At 37.9% G+C, this 20928-nt stretch overlaps 1 protein-coding gene and 1 long non-coding RNA gene across 2 annotated transcripts in view; one reads left to right on the forward strand and one right to left on the reverse strand.

The window, feature by feature from the left end:
- ZNF148 (zinc finger protein 148) overlaps positions 1-5295 on the reverse strand; it is a 136079-nt gene extending 130784 nt beyond the window's left edge. Inside the window, exon 1 of the mRNA XM_051985475.1 lies at positions 5127-5295. The gene's annotated coding sequence lies outside the window, so the exon portion shown is untranslated. The remainder of the gene's footprint in view (positions 1-5126) is intronic.
- LOC127554170 (uncharacterized) lies at positions 1347-6951 on the forward strand. The gene is made up of 2 exons (XR_007951913.1): positions 1347-4678; positions 5332-6951. It is a non-coding gene; the product is annotated as an uncharacterized LOC127554170 (long non-coding RNA).
- The last annotated feature ends 13977 nt before the right edge of the window (positions 6952-20928 follow it).

The raw sequence follows: 20928 nt of genomic DNA on the forward strand, positions 1-20928 counted from the left end.
TTTTACATCATTACTTAACTGTGTGATATATTTTATTTCCCCTTAGAAAATAAATTTTGTCCTGCAACTTTTCTTATCCTCTGCAGTACATTTCATGAACTGAATAAAAATCCTTACCAATATAGATCTCATCCAGCTTACAAGCAATTATACAGATTAAAGGAACCAAAGACTAAACCAAGTTCTTTTACAGGCCAGTCCAATTCCAAACCAAAAAGAATTAGGTTTAGAGAAAACCCTTGGGTCCCATTGTACATTAGATACAGCTGTTAAAGCCCCATTTTTACTCTACCTTTTCATTTCCACCTAAATCTAACGTATTCTGTCCTGTCAAATCTCTTCACCTCCTAGAAAACAAAACATTTTTTTCTCTCCTCCATGTAAACTGTCCCCCTGCCAAAGCTACCTTCAACACTTTCATTTTTGTCTGTATTACTAGCATCAAAGTGCCAGCATGTAGAAAGCACCCAATAAATGCTTCGGAATTTAATCAAACCAAATACTTCTGTTTTCCAAAAACACATTCCCTTCCTACCACACAATTCTAACTCTCTCTCTTGAAAAGTACCATCATTTTCCTTACCAATAACACACTACTTTCATACATGAGATAACAAGGCATTACAGTGAATATGGAACATTAGACCTGGAGTCAAGAAGATCTGGTTTCAAATCCAGCCTGTCACTAGCCATGTGACCTGGAGCAAAACACTTTATCTCTGTCAGCCTCAGTTCCCTCTACAATAAAAATAGGGATTATAACCGCTCTTATCTTCAAGAGCAGTGAGGAACAAATGAGATATTTATAAAGTACTTTTCAATCTTAAATATATAAATCCTAGCTATTTGACAACTAATTCAACAAACATTTTAAATCATTACTTTGTGACTACCACTATACTGATTATTGTAAGGGATAGGAAGGAAACAATACACCGTCCCCAGAATATACTACTCTTAGAAAGATTAAAATCTAGCTAGAAAAACAAGATGGACATACATGAAATAATTAATAGAACAATTCTTAGGAAATATATAAGCAGCAGCATTATTGGGTTGTATTTATACTGTATTTAAGTGTGAAGGTAAAATTTCCCTAAAATTAGGGAAAAATCATGACAAGTTGATTTTATTTAGTCAGGCAATGTTTGTTAAGGAGAGAACCTACCAATATCTATTATTCTAGGCCCAGCAAGTACTGTTTAAGAGAAGGACCACTGGACTTAGAATCAAGAAGCCAGGACTGCAGTTCCAACCCTTTCTAGTTTTATGACCAGGGCAAATCATTTAACCTGAATCTGTCTCCTCAATTTATAAAAAGTGGATATTAATATTTATACTCGCTATTTCATAAGGTTCATGTGAAGATACTGTGTAAAACTTGGAAGCATTTTATGCTTTATTAGTACTGCCCATATTGTCTCACATATTCATGTTGAAATTTTTGGTCAACATTTTAAACAATTCATTTTGTTATCTCAAAAAACTTTTAAAACTATCACATATTTCCTCAACTATTCTATTGAAGCAGCATGTTATAGAGGAAAATTAAAATAGGATACTGGGATTCCTCTGTATATGGACAAGTCACTTAACCTGAGCCTGAATTTCATCTATAAAATAGGTTTTTCTCATAAGCTTCAATTGTCTATGACTATAAAACCCTCCAACTACTTATACCCAAATGCCCTCAGATCCATTAACCATTGTCATTCACCCTTTATATAATCTTATTCTCCTTCCACAAATTGGCTACCATTTCTACTCTGCAGTTACTTCCCCCACCCATCCTTTTATTAACTATCACCCTGGACTGAAAAGGATATTTAGGAGCTGCTGTTCCAGATGCCTCCCTACCCCAACCCATACACACAAATAATGCCATACAAGAATATCACATAATAAACCTTGTAACCATTTTCAAGTTCTAAAATTCATCATCTAGGAGCTTTATCTGAAATTTGTTAAAGGTTTTCCCCCCTCCTCTGATTTTTACAAAGTTTTTACAAAGTACAAAGCTCACATAATGTTGGAATCAAGTAAAATCTTAGAAACCAGATAGTCTAAAACCCAAGGCACCTTTAACAAGTGGTCATCATATCTCCCCAGGGTCTGAAGCTCACTATAAATTAACCCTTTCTAGACCCATAGTACCAATATACAGTATTCCACTTCTTATTCCCTCAGAGGCCAACCCAACAATTTTTCCTTTTGTTATTAGTCTCAAGATGTCTTTTATAAACCATTCCATTTTCCTTACCACTCTCATTTTTCTCATTGTCCCTATGTATATTATCTCCAGGGCTTCACTTCTAATGATTCTTTCCCTTCAAAGATATAGTGCCCATTACGAATTTCTTTTCATTTGCCCACCTCAAACTTCTTATTTTCAATTCTCCCCTTCCTCATTCTGCTCATAACTTTTCCAAGACATTCTATCACCATCCTCTCAACTATGAAATAAGTTAAGCAGAATGTGGAATAAAGAGGTCTATCTCACTTTTCTAACCCAATCCCAATCTGAATTTCTAAGTTCTAAGGTAGGTAGATCTCAGAATATATACAACTATAGAATAGGACACATCTTGGACATCTATTCCAGAATGACTTTAAGTGATCTAGCTCAGCCAAAGTCAATCTTGCATGAAAAAAGATTCTAGTACTTCTTCCTGGTAAGATCCAAAAGAAACTCAGCCTGTTAGGGTTCCTCTGGACAGCCTACAGAATAACAAAGAGCAGGTCCTGAACACCTTAAACCATCCAAGACTAGCAGAGACATCTCTGAATCAATCCAAATCCAGATGTACACTTGCGCTTGCGCTGATACATTTTTCTTCTCAGCAAGTAGAAGAATGCAGAGGAAATCTCTGAGAAGTTAAAAAACTACTGACATCCCTTTATGTCAGATACCTTTTCTGATATCCTGATCATCCCAATATGTGAACATACCTGAAACTTCAGTTTCCTCACTGGCAAAAACAGGAAGGTGGACTAGATGATCTCTTAAAATAGTCTTCCACTTCTAAAATTTTATTAAGTAAACCTTTCCCAATCAACCCATGTAACTTCAAAACAGAATCTGGGACTTAAATGTATTGCTGTACAATGTACTGGGCTTTTCCCTTTTGTCCTAATTCTAGAATGTCAACATTCTAGTTAATATACCTTCTAGACCAGATTTGCTGTTACCAGTTCTCTGCATCAAATTGGCAATATAATACACAATTAAGATTCAATAAAGTTCTCTATTCTGGCATTTTCCATAATAATTTTCAGACTACTGAAATGTTACTTTAAACTAGCTAAAATTTCAAAACCATAGCTTGTTGCCTTTATTCCAGAACTATCATAAAGATTCAGGTCCTCAGCCCTGAAGTCAGGAGGACCTGAGTTTAAATCTGACCTTAGGCACAACACTTTCCTAGCTGTGTGACCTTGGGCAAGTCACTTAACCCCAATTGCCTCAGCAAAAAAATAAAAAATAAAAAGATTCAGGTCCAATCTAGACCTATCAAATTGGCTTGTCATCTTGGACCAAATTAAAGCTCCAAGACCCATTCCCACAGTGAGTCCAAAACACAGGCTAGATCCAGCTAATTATTAGATGAACAGAATGACAAAATAAGTGAGAAGTCTTATCTGGGCTGATGATAAATCAAGGTTAGAATAGAAACTGGGTACTCTTCAATTCTTCACTCTTATTCAGTTACATTTTTCTATCCTACTTCTTTAACTCCAACATTTAACACCTTCTGGGTCTTGGACAATTTTTTTTTTTAATAGACATTCCTCTTAGCTATTTCTTTCTCTCCTTTTCTATATATTCTCCACACTGAGTATCGCCTGAATCCTAATGACTCCAAGGATACCTCTTCATTCTTCCTTCCATCAGGCATTCCTCAAAGCTACTTTATCTCCTCAAATATAACCTCTCCAACTTTGGTCCATTCACTCAATCAATACTATTTTGTACATAGTAAGCATCAGATTGATGACAACTATTAAAAAAATAATGCCAAATACTGTAGGGATTCATCCCCTCCCCATCTAGCTCATTCAATCACAGCTTCCATCCTTACACATATACCTTTGACACCCTCTCCCTTCCTGACATTATTCACACCTCAACTCCTCTTTCCCCTCTTTTCTAAGAATTCCTTCATCCCTCAGGTACCCTCTCCCCTTCACACCTTAAACAGGCCTTTCCCTCTTGATATTCCCTTCATACATTGGTTATGTCCTTCCTTCTGGATGGACAGTCCCATCAAACCTCCTCTCCTCTCCTCGGATACTCCCTCTTCACAGCGTAGATATTCCCTTCCTTCCCGGCAATCTCTTCACACATTGGATAACACTACCCCTCTCTGGACGTTCCCTTCATACCTCAATTCCTTCAACCCCCATCCCAATCCTCGGACATAAACTTCACACTTTCAATAATTCTACCCCTTCGGACAAGCCCTTCATGGTTCTGATATGAATTCCTTTCCCTCCAGATATCTGCTTCCCCCACTTCTGACATCCTCTTGGCACCTCGGGTGTCCCCTCCCCTGCAGATAGCACCCCCTCACACTCTCCTCACACCCTTTCTGCTGACAACTCCTGCCCACCTCCAGTGGTCTTGCAGCTACGTCCCTCGCACGGCCCCTCCTCTCCCAACATTCCCTGCACCCCACAGGTAGGCAGTCCCCCTTCTCCTGACACCCTCTTCTCACCTCACAGAGTCCCTCCCCTCCTGATATCCCTTTCTCATTACCCCTCGGCCCCGCTGCACCCCGGTCCTCACTCCCTCTCCAGAATGCCCCTTCTCCCTCCCTCTGCGCCTCGATCCTTCTCTCTCCCTCACGGGCTTCCCCCTCTTGGATTTCCTCTCTCCTTTTTCCCACCACCACTCCATCCATCCCTCCCCCTCAGACGCTCCCCGCATCTGCGCCCCTCCCCCGCGGCCGTTAACGCCGCGCGCTCCCCTGCCCCCCCCTCGCCCCCGCAGCCGCGCGCTCTCCGCCGCCCCCCCCTCCGCAGCCGCGCGCTCCTCCGAGCCCCCACCCACCCACCCACCCTGCAGCCGCGCGCTCTCCCCCTCCCGCCCGGAGCCCAGGCCCGGCCTGCCAGGCCGTGCTCTTTACCGCGGGCGGCGAACAGCGCGGTCACCAACCGGGGGCGGCAGCGGTTCCGGCCATTCTATGGGCCATGAGAGGAGGGGAAGGGGGGGAGGGGGGAGAAACTTTGGTGGTGGCAGCTTCAGCAATAGCTCCCACCCCTGCGCCTTTCTCCTCTTCCTCCCCCTCCTCCTCCTCCTCCTCCTCTTCCTCCTTCTCTTCCTCCTCCCAGAGCAGTCGAGATGCAGACATGCCCCGGCTAGAGCGCCGCCGCCGCCGCCGCTGCCAAAATGCATTATGGGAAACCCCGCACGGGAAGCACTCCACGTCTTCCCTCCGCCCGCCCTGCTCCAGCAGTGAACCTTCCTCCCTGCTGAGTTCGGGGAAGGGATGCCCGGGAACGAGCACGAGTACGCAAGCGCGCCTGGCGCGCGCTCCCCCTTGGTCGATTCGCGAGCCTGAGGATCCCAGATGGATCTTGCGCCTGCCCGGATCGGAGAGCCATTCTCTGGGCCGAGCTAGCGGCCTTTGGGAGAGAGACGTTGTGAGAGAGACCCTTGGTCTGAGCTGCAGCAAGGGATCTCGCGCGGGGGGGAGAAAGCATCGGATTCCATAATTGAGGATGCCAAGCCAGGAACAGGTTGATGGGTGTAGCTAAGCGAGGGTGGCAGTACTGCCGCATTTCTGTTCTACCCCCCATGCCACCTGTGCCCGCAGAGGCAGCCCTTTGCCCTTGTCACTAGAAGGCCCTGGGTTGGCTGTATCATAGGCAGATGATAGTGAGTGATATTGCACCGAACTGCGTGCTCGCGGGAAGGGCATTTCACCGCTGCTAGGTAGTGGGATGTTTTTTAAGGAGAAGGGAGAGGGGGGACCTCTATATTTCTTTAGGTTCTAGATCAGCCAACATTGTGAAAAATAAACATTAGTAGTGACTGTAGGCAGAACCAGATTTGCATGGAGAGGCACCTGAAATAAATATTTGTTGCATTGACTTCTACCTCTTTCACTGGGGGCTGTTTTAGGGACATCAGCACCCTCCAGAGGATGAAGTCCTGTTCAAATTCATGATCATTAGAATTTTTTATTTAATGCGTATCTGTGCTGGATATTTATAAAAAGGCTGTTGTGCCTAAGTGCAAATTAAAGTTCTAGGATAAAAGAAAATTAGAATTAGAAGGGGCCTATTTTGCATATAAGATCCATAAAGGTAAAAGTGATTTGCCCGAGATCACACATTAAGTGACTACCAGGATTGGATCCCACTTTGTTTAACTTCAAATTCACTGCTTTTTCCATCTTACCTGCCAAAGCTTTTCCTTCAACTCCAACATTTATTGTATAGTATGTTTTGTTTGACTGTTAAGCACAGGCACTTCTCTGCTTGTGATTTTCCTAAAAATGTTAAATCAAGCTAGTGTTTGCAAAGTTAAGTTCATTCCACCTTTTTTTTCTTGGATAATTGTTACCAAGTAGTGTGCAAAGTGGTTTAAGCCTACTGATTGATTAGGTTTAATATAGGAATAGATACCTAAGAATATTAGATAAAGAATACATTAAACACTCCCCATTGTTTTCCTTTTGAAAAAAAATATTACAGACATAACCATCTAAAAAAACAAACATACAAAATAATGAGTAAAACCATACATTGAAATCCTTAGCTTTTAGTAATAAAGACAAGAATTAACAAGCAAAAAATTTTTTTTTTCTCTGCTCTCCAAGTTTGTCTGAACTTCTGCTATCTCATGTCTTTTTCTTTTAAGATGTAAATGATTGTCAATATGTATATACCTCTGGTTTTCTTGGTTTTAGCATCACTTCAAATACATCTTTCCATATTTCTTTGCTATTTGTTGTTTGTCATTCATTCTTGAAGAGGACCAAGGCATCTGAGAGGTAGTGTTATGTTATGCAAGTGAGTTGTATTTAAGTGATGGTGGACTGTTCAAAGTCACCAACTTTACTTTTTCCACCAGAACCAGTTAGGTCCAATGGCAAGATAGATCGATAGATCAGAACAGCTAGAGATGGCTCTGGATCCTTGGCCTTTTTAAGGTAAGCACTTTAATAGGTCTCAGTTTGACATAGGCAACACCCATTCAGTGATTAAGGCTGATGTAATTTTTTTTAAAGACTTAAGTACAATGGGCAGAGAATGGCCTCTTTTACCTAAAAAACTCCTATCTGGAAGGGGAAGATGCTCAGTTTCTAGACAAAGCAGAAATTTTGCTATTCACATTCCCTCTGACTCAATTCTGCCCCAAACAATGACCAACAAGGCCTTGGCCTGGGGACCAAGGGTTGGCCAACCAATGAGAGCCATTGTGTTTTGGGTTTAAAGCTTGGTCCTTTAAAAAAATCTAGCTGGTAAACCCCATAATATCCTGACATGTTTCAGCAATCAAAAAAAAAATTTTTTTCCTTTGGGCAAAGTAAGGACATGATAACTTATGAAGAAAGAGAGAAGGAGAAAGTGGGGAGAAAGAGAGAAAGGAAGGAAGAAAGAAAAAGAAAAGAAGGAAGGAAGGAAGAAACTTTTCTAGGGTTAGGGTTCTGAAGCCAGATTTGAATTCAGGAAGATAAGTCTTCTTGACTCTAGGCTTAACACTCCTCTGTATGTGTGTGTATTATATATATTCAATGTAGTATAGCAGAATGTGCATTGTACTTATTGTGGGAAGCTAAACTAACACAATAGAGTACTGTATAAGCAATAGAAAATGTGTATCAAATTGTTCTCTAAAGAAAAACAAAGAAATTTTAAAAGCTTGCCCTGAATTCAAAAGTATTTGCATATTCAGAAAAGGTGAGTATAGGGAAGTTTGGTGGATCAATACATTATTGATTCATCTGTGAAAACAACTAAAGTTTCAGTACAATTCTTGAAGTTATGGAATTTTATGTAATTCTCATGGGGAAAATCAAAAGGTGGCTCTGAACTGGTAGTTCACAACTACTGCTGAAATTACTGGTACTAACTGAAAAGATAAAAAGTTTATCTAGGAGCAATACAGTTGAGTTAATCATCTCCTTTCTGACAAGTGACTTTGCATTTCAAAGCAAGGCAAGGTGCTCGAAAACCAGCTAGATCATTTTAGGCCATGGTTTGATTATTTGTTGTTTTAAATCAACCTCCATGAAGCTACATAAAAATTTTATGACTTTTTATCAGAGTTTTTCTTGTATATAATCTAACTCCTGAACAATTTGACAGTCCTGATGAAAACTGATCTGTTTTGTTGATGCTTGCCAACTTCTTAGCAAATGCTGTTGAATCAAGAAGAATAAGAACAGAATGACTATTTTTGCATGTACTGATGCTTCCTTCAGGTTCCCATAGAATGAAACTATTAATAACTGGAAAATGTCATCACCCTAGAACTTTTAAAGATGTCACACATTTACTTATTGCTTTTAAAATGCATATTCTTAATAGGGCTTGGAACTTTTTTCTTTTAACTAGTTATATCATCTTTTTTCTATTTGCAGGGAATGTTACCAACATTATTGCTTACTTGAGGATATCAACTAGCTCACTAGGCAATTATACAATTAGCTTTTTCTGAAAATATGGCTTTAGTGCTAACTTTTTTTAACCACCTTTTTATATCTGCCAATATTTATTGAATTTGCCTATGGACCAGGCAATTACTTACTGAACAAACAGTTCTTAAGAGTGCCAATACTGCTGAAAGTGCTGGAGCTAGTGGGAAGAGATATAAACATGAAAAAAAGCATAGTCCTTGCCCTCCAGAAGCTTAGCCCGGATGTGTTTAGTCAAGAGAAGACAAGGCTTTGGAAACAAAAAATAGCTGTCTTTAAGTATTTGAATGTTCTTTATGTGGAAAAAGGTTTAGACTCTTTATATTTGGCTCCAGAAGGCAGAATTAAATTCAGTGGGTAGAAGTTATAGAAAGGCACATTTCAGCTCAACATAAGAGGAAGCTTCCAAACAATTAGTTTTCTCAAACTGAAATGAGAGTGCAATGGAGGAGGAAGGGTGCTGATTACATTAAAAGTGCAAGTCTTCAAATGGAACTCATTCATCAGGGATGTTAAAGATGTGATTCATGCTTTTGGCAGGGTTTTATACTTGGTGACTTTTCAAGTTTCCTCCAGCTCTACAATTCTTTGCTTCTATGACAGTCATATTAGATGTACAAAAGTAAAAATGATGCATAATAAACTAGAATGATAAATACATAAGAGTTATATAAGATCCTAGGATGTTAAATGAAGGAGGGATGACTTTTGACTGGAGAGATTAAAAATGACTTGCCTTTTAAGAATGGTTTATCACCAGATAAGATGAGGGGAAGGATATTCCAGACTCAATAATAGCAAACAATGGAGGTAAGAATGTGTAGGATGGGTTCATAAAGTTGGAGTAAGAAGCAAAAATCATGAGGGTAATGAGATCAGGTAGAAGAGCATAGGAAGTACCAGACTGGAGGACTAGGGTCTTTAATATTAGGCTGAAGAATCTGAACTATTTGACAATGGGAAACCATTTAAAAATTTTAAGCAGTGGACTGCTATGATCAGAGATGCACATTAGGAAGATTAAATGATAGAAAGACTTGGGCCCATGAGATTTACAAAAAGTCAATAGTCCATGTGAAAGATAATAAAGGCATGAGTAGTGGAAACAGGAATAGTAAAAAGATATGCAAGAAATATTGTGGGAATAATATTAAACTTGATTTGTTGGAGCAGAGAAAGAAAGGAGTAAAAAAGTATAACATTGTTTCAGAAGAAATCTCACAAGAAAATTGATTGAATATATATTCAAGAATATACAAGAATTTTAAACCATTACAATATTAAAGATAGAATTTTTAATGTTTGTGCCTAAAATTCTTTTAAAAGTCAAACTTTAAGGAAATTTGAAAGAAATGGCTATCTAATGAATCTATAGTGACATCATTGTGCATTCAAAAACAATTACATATTAAAGAGCATTCTGGTAAAACATTGTTACTAGAAGTAGAATAATATAGGTGATCTAGGAAAAGGATTGGCAGGAAAAAGGCCTTATAATGTTGATATATGATTTAATTCTGAGTACGCTGACATCAAATATTGAAGAAAACATGAACTATGACAAATGACTTTTAACATTTACTGCTCTTACTTGAGCAAAATATCACAATACAGCTGTGGATGTCTGCTACAGGAATAGATGATGCTAATGTTGTGTTTTACAGTACAAAGTTGTTTGTTTTTTTTTTCCATAACAAGGTAGTTATGATGAAGTAATATTTATTTACATGTAGCACATGAATTTTCCTCATTTTGCAAATCTGGATTTTAGACTCACTTAACCCTAGGTTAGGGGTTGAAAGTGGTACTCAAACCATGTGGGGGAGAGGTATATGTGTGTGTGTGAAAGAGAGAGACAGAGACAGAGAAAGACAGATAGAATGTGTGTATTTATTTCAAACCCTCTATTCTTTACTCCCTACCGTTGCCTTAGACATTTTGCAGGGGGTACTAATTAGCTAGATTAGTTGGGAAGGGGGGTCAGAAGTTGCAGACAATGACAGATGTATTGACTTTTGTGAATATAGCCACTTCTCTCCCACCTCCTGCACCTATGAACCATAATTTTTATGATCTCAGTGAGGTCTGTCAGCACTTACCTGGTGGACAGCTCTTTTGCCTCTGACATTGACCTACAGTTGAAATGAGATAAACTATAGCAGTACAACCTTCCCAACTATAACTGGGGATTCTCACCTCCCTTTGAGCACTAGAGCATGTTATATGAGCTGGTTAGAACTCAATCATGTGGAAGCAGGAAGAGGAAGAAACCATAAAGAATTTGATAATCATAAGGATAAGAGCTAAGTCTATGCTATTGATCATTGCAGAATGTTGCTCTTATTGTGTCCAGTGTTCTCTTGGCTCTGTTCACTTCACTCAGAATCAGTTCATATAAGATTTTCCAGGTTTTTCTGTAATCTGCCTGCTCATCACTTCTTAAAGCACAACAGTATTTCATTACATTCATATACCACAACTTGTTTAATCATTCCCCAAATGATAGGCATTCCTCAACTTCCAATTCTTTGCCACCACCAAAAAAGCTAATATCTATATTTTTTTGCATAAAGATTCTTTTTTTCCTTTTTTATGATCTCTTTGAGATATAGACCTAGTAGTCATTTTGCTGTATCAAAGGATATGCACAGTTTGATTGCCCTATGGGCATAGTTTCAAATCGTTTTCCAGATTAGTTGGATCAGTCAGTTATCCCAAATGTCATAGAATTATGGTATTATAGATTCAGATCTATGAGGAATCTAAGAGATCAGATATTCCAATGCCTTCATTTTACAGGTGACTGAAGCAAAATCCTTTTAAATCTTTTTAAATTTAGAGCTATCCAAAAGTAGAAAGGGGCTGCCTCAAAAAGTAATGATTTCAGAGCAGCTAAATGACACAGGAGATAGAGCACTAGCCCTGAAGTCAGGAGGGTCTGAGTTCAAATGTGATCTCAGACATTTAACACATCCTATCTGTGTGACCCTGGACAAGTCACTTACCCTTAATTGCCTCAGGGAGGAAAAAAAGTAATGGTTTCCACATGTGCAAAGATATTTGTTGTAGCCTTTTTTGTAGTGGCAAGGAACTGGTAATACTCATCAGTTGGGGAATGTCTGAATAAGTTATAGTATATGAATGTAATGGAATATTGTAGTTCTGTAAGAAATGATCAGCAAGATGATTTGAGAAAGGTCTGGAGAGACTTACATGAACTGATGCTAAGTGAAGTGAGTAGAACCAAGAGAACATTGTACACAGCAACAAGATTATATAATGATCAACTGTAATGGACTTGGCTCTTTCCAAAAATGTGATTCAGGCCAATTCCAATAGACTTATGGAGAGAATCATTTGCATCTGGAAAGAGGATTTTGGGGAATGTGGAATTTTGTTGTTGTTTGCTTGCCTTTTTTTTCTCATTTTTCCCCCTTTTTGATCTGATTTTTCTTGTGCAGCATGATAAATGTGGAAATATATTTAGAAGAATTAGACATGTATAACCTATATTGGATTACTTGCTATCTGGGTGGGAAGGGAGATGTGGGAAGGGAGGAAAAAAAATTTGGAATACAAGGTTTTACAAGGGTGACTATCGAAAACTATCTTTACATGTATTTTGAAAATAAAAAGCTATTGTTTAAAAAAAAAGTAATGGGTTCCTCTTCATCGAGGATCTTCAAGCAAAGACTCATCCAATATGTGGAAGAATGGTATTATTTTTTTAAATACAGGTTGGACTGGATAGCCACTTAGGTTTTTCCAGCTCTGCAGTTCTGTAATTCAGTGACTATTTACCAGGTACTATATCCTCTCAAAATGTATTACTTATTGGCCAACTATTTAGAAATTAAGTTTTTGGAACTTTGCTAGAGTAGTCCTCAGATGACAGAAGAAACAGTTCCTGGACCCAAATTCAATTCCTTTTCAACTTGGCAGAGCTTCTCTGGCTTGGACTACCATAGACTTTAAAGAACCCAGTGTTATCACCATGTTATGATGAGGCATTAAAGATACACTTAAGTGATGGTAAAGTAAAGAGATTTTTTAAAATAAACATATCAGAACCTAGACATTCAAGTAACTGTGTTTCTATTTTTTTTAAAAAAATCACTTTAGGAGGTAAATATTTATTCCAATGAAACTATTGTTGCCCCCCCCCCCAAAAAAAAAAAAACAACTTAAAATTCCTCTTTCTGGAATTATCTTTAAAATCAATTTACAAACAACACCAGAAATAAACTATTATTAGGTCATAATCACACCTCCCCATCTGTTCCTCTGATTTACTAATACCTTAACAAGATGAAAACTTAATCAGAAAGTTTAGAGTAAGTACAAGAAGTCCTTAAAAACTATTGGATAATTAGAGTGATATTCATAAGAAGTCCAATTGGTTGAAGGATTTGGTTGTGTCATGGTGGGGTTTGTATAAAACTAGAAATTGATTCATAATTTAGGAAATTAGAGCATGGAAACCTAACGAAGAAGCCATTGAGGAAAAAAAAAAAAAAAGTCTAAGCCATGGAGAAAAAAAAATCACTTGTGGGTGTGGCCTCAGTTTCAGTCTCCTTTTTGGTCAGAATAGGATTTTGTAAGCTTTGAAGTGTTTAGAAAATTGGGACTTTTTCATAGATGCCCTGATATCAGGTGAAGAGAAAGACCTATTTAAGGTTCTGTAAGTAATCCTGCAGAAATGATACATTATTCTAATGAAACTTCATAAGTGTCTCCTGACACCTGACAAGGAGTGTACTATTAGAAACCAGAAGCTTTGATTCACTCCTATATGCATTCTCTAAAGTTGAGCCTATCTTCCCTTAAACTCTGTATGTACAGGTAGGAAAGTATGTTACATAACTCTTGGTGAAGATGTTTTGTCCCAGTTACACCACTGTAATAAATATCCATTTCTAAAGGCTAATTAAATCCGACTAGCTAGTTGATATCAACTACTAAAATATAGAATGAGATTCTTTCAAGGATCTCTAGATTCTAAGGGAAGATACAGTACTACACCCTGAAGACCCAACTTGTCAGTTGTCAGTAGGATTGTAGGTTCAAAAGTAGCTTTATATGTGCAAGTGTGTGTATATGCGCGTGTGTACATGTGTGTGTATAACTATACACCTATACAAATACACATACATGTACATATAGACACACGTGTTATTTTAAAATAGGTTTAAAATAGGTATGTATTGTGTATAACATTTGATATAGATCTTTGATTACAAGTCCAAACCATATTGTATTCTCTTAGAGTTACACAGATTTCTTTTCTAGGATTCTAGGAATCAAATACTCTAATATTGGGAAGATACTTCAAAGATCACCTAATATCAATTTCTGTAACAGGAATGCTCTTAAAAACAAAACCAACTTGTGGCAATCAAGTCTTTTCTTTAAGACTTCTGATGAAAAAGAATCTGTGGCTTCTGAAACAGCCCATTCCTAATTTTGGAAAGAACTATTAAAGAGGTTTTTCTTGTGTAAAGCCTAAATCTATATTTTTTCAACTTCTATTATTCTTAGTTCTGTCTTTTGGAGCCAAGCAGAACAAGTGTAATTTTTCTTTAATGTGACAGTCTTTCAAATAGTTGAAGTTACCAAATTATTTCTTCTTCCTCCTCCTATCTTCCTTCTTTCATCCTCAGAACTATATCTTCACTCCTCTTTGGCACAAGAAAGCAAAGGGCATGACCTAATACTACCAATAATTCAATGAGCCAAGTCAGGAGCATTTTATCCATAAGATCATAGACTTAGAACTAGAAGACTTAGAGGTCAATTAACTCAATCTATTCATTTAGAAATGTAAACCCTGAGGACCAGAAAGATTAAGTGACTTAACCTATTGTTAGAGTAAGTGGTAGATTCAGTATTAAAACCCAGGTATTCTGACTCCAGAGTTAGTGGTCTTTTTAATAAATTTTATTTTATTTTAATTAATAATTTTTGTTTTATATTATATTAAATTGCAAATTTATTCCTTATTCTTCCTTTGGATAACAAATCATTCTTGTCACAATGATTTAAAGAAGAAGAAAAAAATATTTCATAAAAACCAATCAACACACTAATTGTAACTGACAGTCTATGCAACATTCCATATTCATAACATCCCACCCTTGAAATTAAGTGAAGAACATGCATTTTCTTAATTCTTCTGGAGAGGAGCAAGGGTTGAGCTTGATCATCAGAATTATACAGCATTAGGTTTCATCTTGTTCTTTTTTTGATTTCCATTGTTGTCCTTATAGTTTTCCTAGTTTTACTTCACTCTTAATCAGTTTGAATATCTTCCCAATATTCTCTGAATTCTTTATATTTGTCATTCCTTACACATATGCATCACAATTTATGCAGTCATTGTCCATTCCCCATCAATGATTATATACTTTGCTGACCGTTCCTTGATACCAAGATACCTTGATCACATCCTGATATTAATATTGTGGTATTTAAGGGATCTTTCTTTATGTTTTGGCTCTCCCTTAGTGTATTCACCTAACAATTCATACTCCAAATCAAAAGGTATGGATATTTTCCCCAAACTGTTTTCCAGAATCATTTAGAATAAAATAATTTAGACATTTAGAATAACAGAATAGTAGTTTATCTTCTTTGGGCATATATATCCTGCCCCAACATTTTCACCTTGTCATGTTTGTTAATTTTTTGATTATGAATTGAAACTTTACATTACTCTAATTATAAATTATTTGAAGCAAAAAGTTCTTTTGAAAAGTTTGCTATTTTCCATTAATTGCACTGTTCTTACTTGTACATAGAGAAAATAATCATATGTCATCTAGTCCCTGCCCTTCCTACCCATTTTGCTTTACTGGGCTGACTGATAGCATCACAGCCTGAATATAGATTCAGAAGGAGTCTCTGAGTGGGCATATCTAGGTTTTTAGTGACCCTTCCTCCTGGAGAAGTTGTGAGCTTCCCTCTTCATTCCCTTCTTTACTCCAAGTCCCTTTGGGCTAAGGGAATTCAGGAAGCTTATATTCTAAACATATGCACCACTGTCACTGTACTTTAAATTTGAGCCCACTCCTCCCAGGTATACTGTCTTTATTTGTGGGAGAGTATATTCCAAATAATGAGAGGAATGATTTTTTTCCTACTGTTTTTACTAAGCTCTCATGGTAAACATCTTTGCTAAGAGCTAATTGTGTTTCTTGGCTACTATTTAATAGGAAGCACACTGATAGGGGCTTGTAAACCATAGTGTTAGGAGTAGATAGCCACCAAATTGCTCCTTGAACCTTGAGAAAGCAGCCATATTCATAGGAGCCAACTCTTAACAGCAAGTTGGAGTAGTGCAGAGAAACTGTTAAAGTAACAATTTAGATTTGCATAAGACTTAGTTGCAAAGTACTTTATACATATTATCTCATATAAATTAAAAAGATATATTTTAAAGATGAGGAAATGGAAACCCAGAGATATTTATAACTTACCTGAGGTCACAGAATTACAATGTCTGAGGTAGAATTTGAAACCATATCTTTCCAACTCCTGGTCCAGTGCCTATTCCCTGAGCTACACTAAAAAAATAAAATAATATTGGAATAGAGAAAAGAAAACTGGTCTCAAGAAATTACTTTAAATCTGTGGACCTGAGTATCCTCCCTTCTAAAATGAGAAAACTGGACAGCTGATTTTTAAGCTCCTTCCTGGCTTCAAATGTATGATCTGAAATGCATGAGGAAAAGATAAAGTGTGCTAAGAATTCAGAGAAGAGAAAAGAATCAGAGGCTAACACAGTTTGTGGCTGGCCTTTCTTGAGAAAGCCAGCCAGTTCAATCTGCCACTGAGCTATTTCACTCTTGACATGTAATTAGAGGATGGAGGTGGCCACGTGTCCCATTTTTTGAGGATACTGTGGGCTCTGTCTGGCCCTAGTCTCATCATACTTTAGGCATTTCCCCCCCACATCTCTCCTCTTGTGGTTCTCAGTGATCCATTTCATGGACAACATTCCAAGGAAGAAACAGAATCGAGTAAGAGTGAAGAATCCTCCTTTTCCAAGGTGAGTATAGTTCTGGAATTGAGGATTATCGATTCTGTCTTTGAAAATATGGGAAAGAAAGGGAAAACAAAATGTTGAGACATGTGACGATTCAGTCTTGAAAGTGGAAATGGGCTAAACATAGGACTTAACTTCTTAAAAATCATCTCACCACAAAAATTTGGCTTGATTCATTGGGTGGGCATTGGTCCTGTCCACATTCCCCAGAGTTTCCCTCACCCTTTGCTTATTTGACTATCCCTATCCTCTTCCCTGTCCTTCAAGTCCCTAGTGTTCTGTACTTAATCTCTCTTATTTTTCTGCAGTAAATGCTCTGAGTGTCTCCCACCCCAGAAAATATAAGGGATCAGTCCCACTTCAGGATCCCAATGCAATCATGGTAGTGCTTTGGATTTTTCTCCCAGACCTGTATTCACATTGGTGAAAATTTCCAGTGTGGAAACTCTCTCCTTCAAAGCAAATACATGATTTGTCTATAGTTTAGAGAGAGCCAACAGCAAAATTAAGAAATTATGCAACTTATCCTTAGACATAGAGCTAGCATATTTCAGAGGCAGGAATTGAATCCAAGTCCTAACTTCAAAGATCATAGAGTCATTGATCCAAAACTGAAATGACATATAAAGGTTATCTAGTCCAAGCTCATTTAACAGGTGAATAAAATGAGAACTATAGAATTGAAGTGGTTTATTAAGGTGAAACAGCATATCCAAAGCCAGTCTTCTTTCCCTTGCATTTTACTGTCTCCCATAGCCATGTCTCCATCTCCCAAATGGTGTGGCCTATTGTCTTGTGGATAAACAAACTGCGTCTCTGAACCTTCCAAAAGAACAAATAGCACTGGGTCAGACAAAAGAATACATCAAAGAAAAATTATAGCTGTCAGGGAAAGGCCTGGAGTCTAGCATTAAGCAACCACAGCAGCTAGAGGGCTGCATCCTCCCTATTTCGTTATTGTTGTTGATTCATTTTTTTCATTCATGTCCAACATTTTATGACCCCATTTGGGGTTTTCTTGGTAAAGATACTAGGGTGGTGTGCTATTTTTCTTCTTCAGTTCATTTTACTGATGAGGAAACTGAGGCAGACAGGGTTAAGTGACTTTACCCAGAATCACACAGATACTTATCTGAGGCTGTATTTGAACTCAGTTCTTTCTGATTCCAGGCTAAGTGGCATATCCATTATTTTGTACCATTCATATCCTCGACTGAATTCAATACCTTCTTTTATCATTTCTTTAAAACCATCGCCTTAGGGATAATTTTGTATATTACTCACATCTAGGGCCTCTTTGAAAGAAGGGTCCCTTGTATATAATATGAATCAAACAAGGGACAAGTAGTTTATTCTTACACAGAAAGAAATACTAAATATGTAAATAATGCATAGTGTGCATTAACAAAATAGTTTAAACTAAATTCTGAGACAACTTATATCTACTTATATATATCTACTGTGATAGTCTGCTGAGATACTGGTATTTGAAGCAATGCTAATTAGTTATTTCACATTTCTCTAAGCTTAGTACTGCACCCAACTTGTTAAAATGCAGTCCATGACCCCATATGGGGGTCTCATAACTAAATGTGGGAGTCACAAAATTATGATTTATTATCAGTAAATGTTTGATTTGTATTCATACTTAATATATTTACATGTGTGGGGTCACATAAAAATTTCTTGGGCAAAAAGGAGTCAACAGTGGGAAAAGTTTAAGAAGCCTTAGTACTGCACAACCAATTGACCAATCTTGAGTAAACCTACTTTGGAGTGGCATTATCTTTGATACAAAAGATGGAGAAATTGCTAGGGACTCCTTTCTGAAAATCCCCTCCTGCCACAACCAAAATTAACTACTCTGATGGACACTGCTATTCCACTGTACCATTCACAAATCTCTAACTCTTTCAAGCACACAAGATCACCTACTCAAGGAAAAGAAACACAAAAGAAACAGGGGCTCCAGGGATCCAGATCTAAGTTCACCTTGTTGCAGCCCCTGGCACTTGCCACCACTAGGGTAGAGAAAGACTCTACCCTTTCTTCCACATACTAGAGCCATATTTGGCCGCCTGGAGAGTCACAGACAGGAGAGTTACAGCCAAAAGTTATTTCTTCTTTCAGAAGATTCAGTATCTTGTCCCTCTTTCTGTTCTCATCACATGTGAGAGAAAGACAGAGTGGCAGAGAGAGAAGGGGAGATGGGGGGGTGGGGAAGGATGGAGGGAAAAAAGAGAGAGAGATTCTCATTCTAAGCAAATCAAAGTTTTGACAAGCAGAAGCTGACTAGGGGTGGAGGGATGGGCTGGATTTATTAGGATAAAGATTCCCTTGTTTGTTAATGCTATCTCCTGCATACATCACATATGTGACCTTGAATAAATCATCTAACCCTTTTAGACCTCGTTGTGTTCATCTGCAAGATGTCCTGAACTTGCACTAAGTCATTTCTAGGTTGCACTCCCAGCTCTGCTTCCAACTCTTCAGACTTAACTGCCATACCTTCTCACCCTGAAAAGCTACTTATGGCCTGGGCTCTTCTCGACCTGTACCATCTCTTCACATTTGTAGTTCCCTTCTTCAATGGAAGAGTTCTTTCCATCCTTCATTCTCCCTCTCCCCCCCTCCCAGGTTTTGCTTCTGATACTGGATTTTGCTTCTGTCCTGCATAGGTACCTCCCCTTCCCTTACCACTTCTCCTTTTTATATACTTATTTACTTTGCCAACAGGAAACATTAATTGAGAACCTACAAAATACAAGGCAATGTAGCAAGTCTGAAAATGAAAAAAGATATATCATTGTCCCTTCCTTCAATATTCAATTAATTATATTTTCATTTATCATCTAATTGGAAAGTTAGAACTGTTAACATACCACTTTTTTTAACATTTACTTTAAAAAAAATAAGTATTATTTTTTCATCTATAAAACCTGCCTTCTCTCCCTTCCATCTCTCCCAACCCTAGCTTTCAACTCCCTTTTATGTGTTATCTTCTTCCATAAACTCTTTCAAGGGAGAGAATGTCATTCTTTTTGACTTCATTTGTATTCTGAGTGCTTAGCATGGTGTCTTCCTACTCTCCAACCTTCCAAATCTAGATCTTATAGGTCAGAGTTAGACCACTGAGAAGCAAGCTATAATATAAGCATAAGGTCTGATATATGCAAGTAAATCTTGTCAAAGAGAGAACAATTTAAACATTAGCCACTTTTACTGTCCTATTACTAATGTCTCCAGACAGCCTGATCTATATATTGCCAGAAGATCCAGATGTCTCTGGAGGGGAAAATGAGGCAGGTGACCTTGAACAGTCCTCCCTCACTTAAATTGAATTCAATCTCAAGTCATGGCATTACTTCCCTGATGTCATGGTACTCTTTGAGAACAAATAACAAAAAACAACAATGTCCATCCCAGGCCTGAAAATGAAGGGAATTGTTTGTTCAGGGTAGTCTCTGAAAGATGTAGCCTTTGTTAACAATCTTATAGTACAAAGTAATTAAAACCAGTTCCCCCTAGGTGTCAATCACCATGACTAAAGCCCAAAATTGCTGGATCAATAGCAATTCAGGCACACCAGTTAACCAAAGTATAAGACACATGGAACATACCCTCCTGCAACCTTTCTTTTTAGACAGGTATCCAGGCAGGGTACACAGCACAGAGTAGGCTTTGACTAGCCTTAGGACATCTAGTTTTCAGCAGGACCTTGCTTCCATATTAGTTATTCATTTTGTGACAACCACAGATTTGGGGGGAAAGATTCAAAAATTAACACCAGCGATGTGGATTGCAATTTGTAGCTTAAATATGTTGGTTAATTACAGTCACATCAAAATGGATGCATAGGGGAACTTTCCAACATTACTGTGCTGAGAAAAATGTTTATTAATAATCAATAATGGGGAAAATCCAGACTTTTGTCCAGCCTTTGAAGGACATTGTTTACCTCTGCCAAAAATTCACCCCATCTAAACCAACTTATCTAAAGTATATATTTCTGCCCTTTGTGTTTCTACTCCATCCAAATTTGGATGGAGATAGTTTTTTGTCTAGATTGCCCAATGCTGGGAGTGTTCTGGGTGTAGAGATAGTCTCTTTGTCCAAGAGTGCCATGGTGTCACTCTCTCAATCCATCTTGGGAATAAGCCCATTTCTTATTATAAAATTCATTCTCTCATTAATTACTAACCAGAGTTGAATAACATCTCTGTAATATCCACTCCTCCA

The sequence above is a fragment of the Antechinus flavipes genome, chromosome 3 (genome assembly GCF_016432865.1).
Source record: "Antechinus flavipes isolate AdamAnt ecotype Samford, QLD, Australia chromosome 3, AdamAnt_v2, whole genome shotgun sequence".
Classification (NCBI taxonomy): domain Eukaryota; kingdom Metazoa; phylum Chordata; class Mammalia; order Dasyuromorphia; family Dasyuridae; genus Antechinus; species Antechinus flavipes.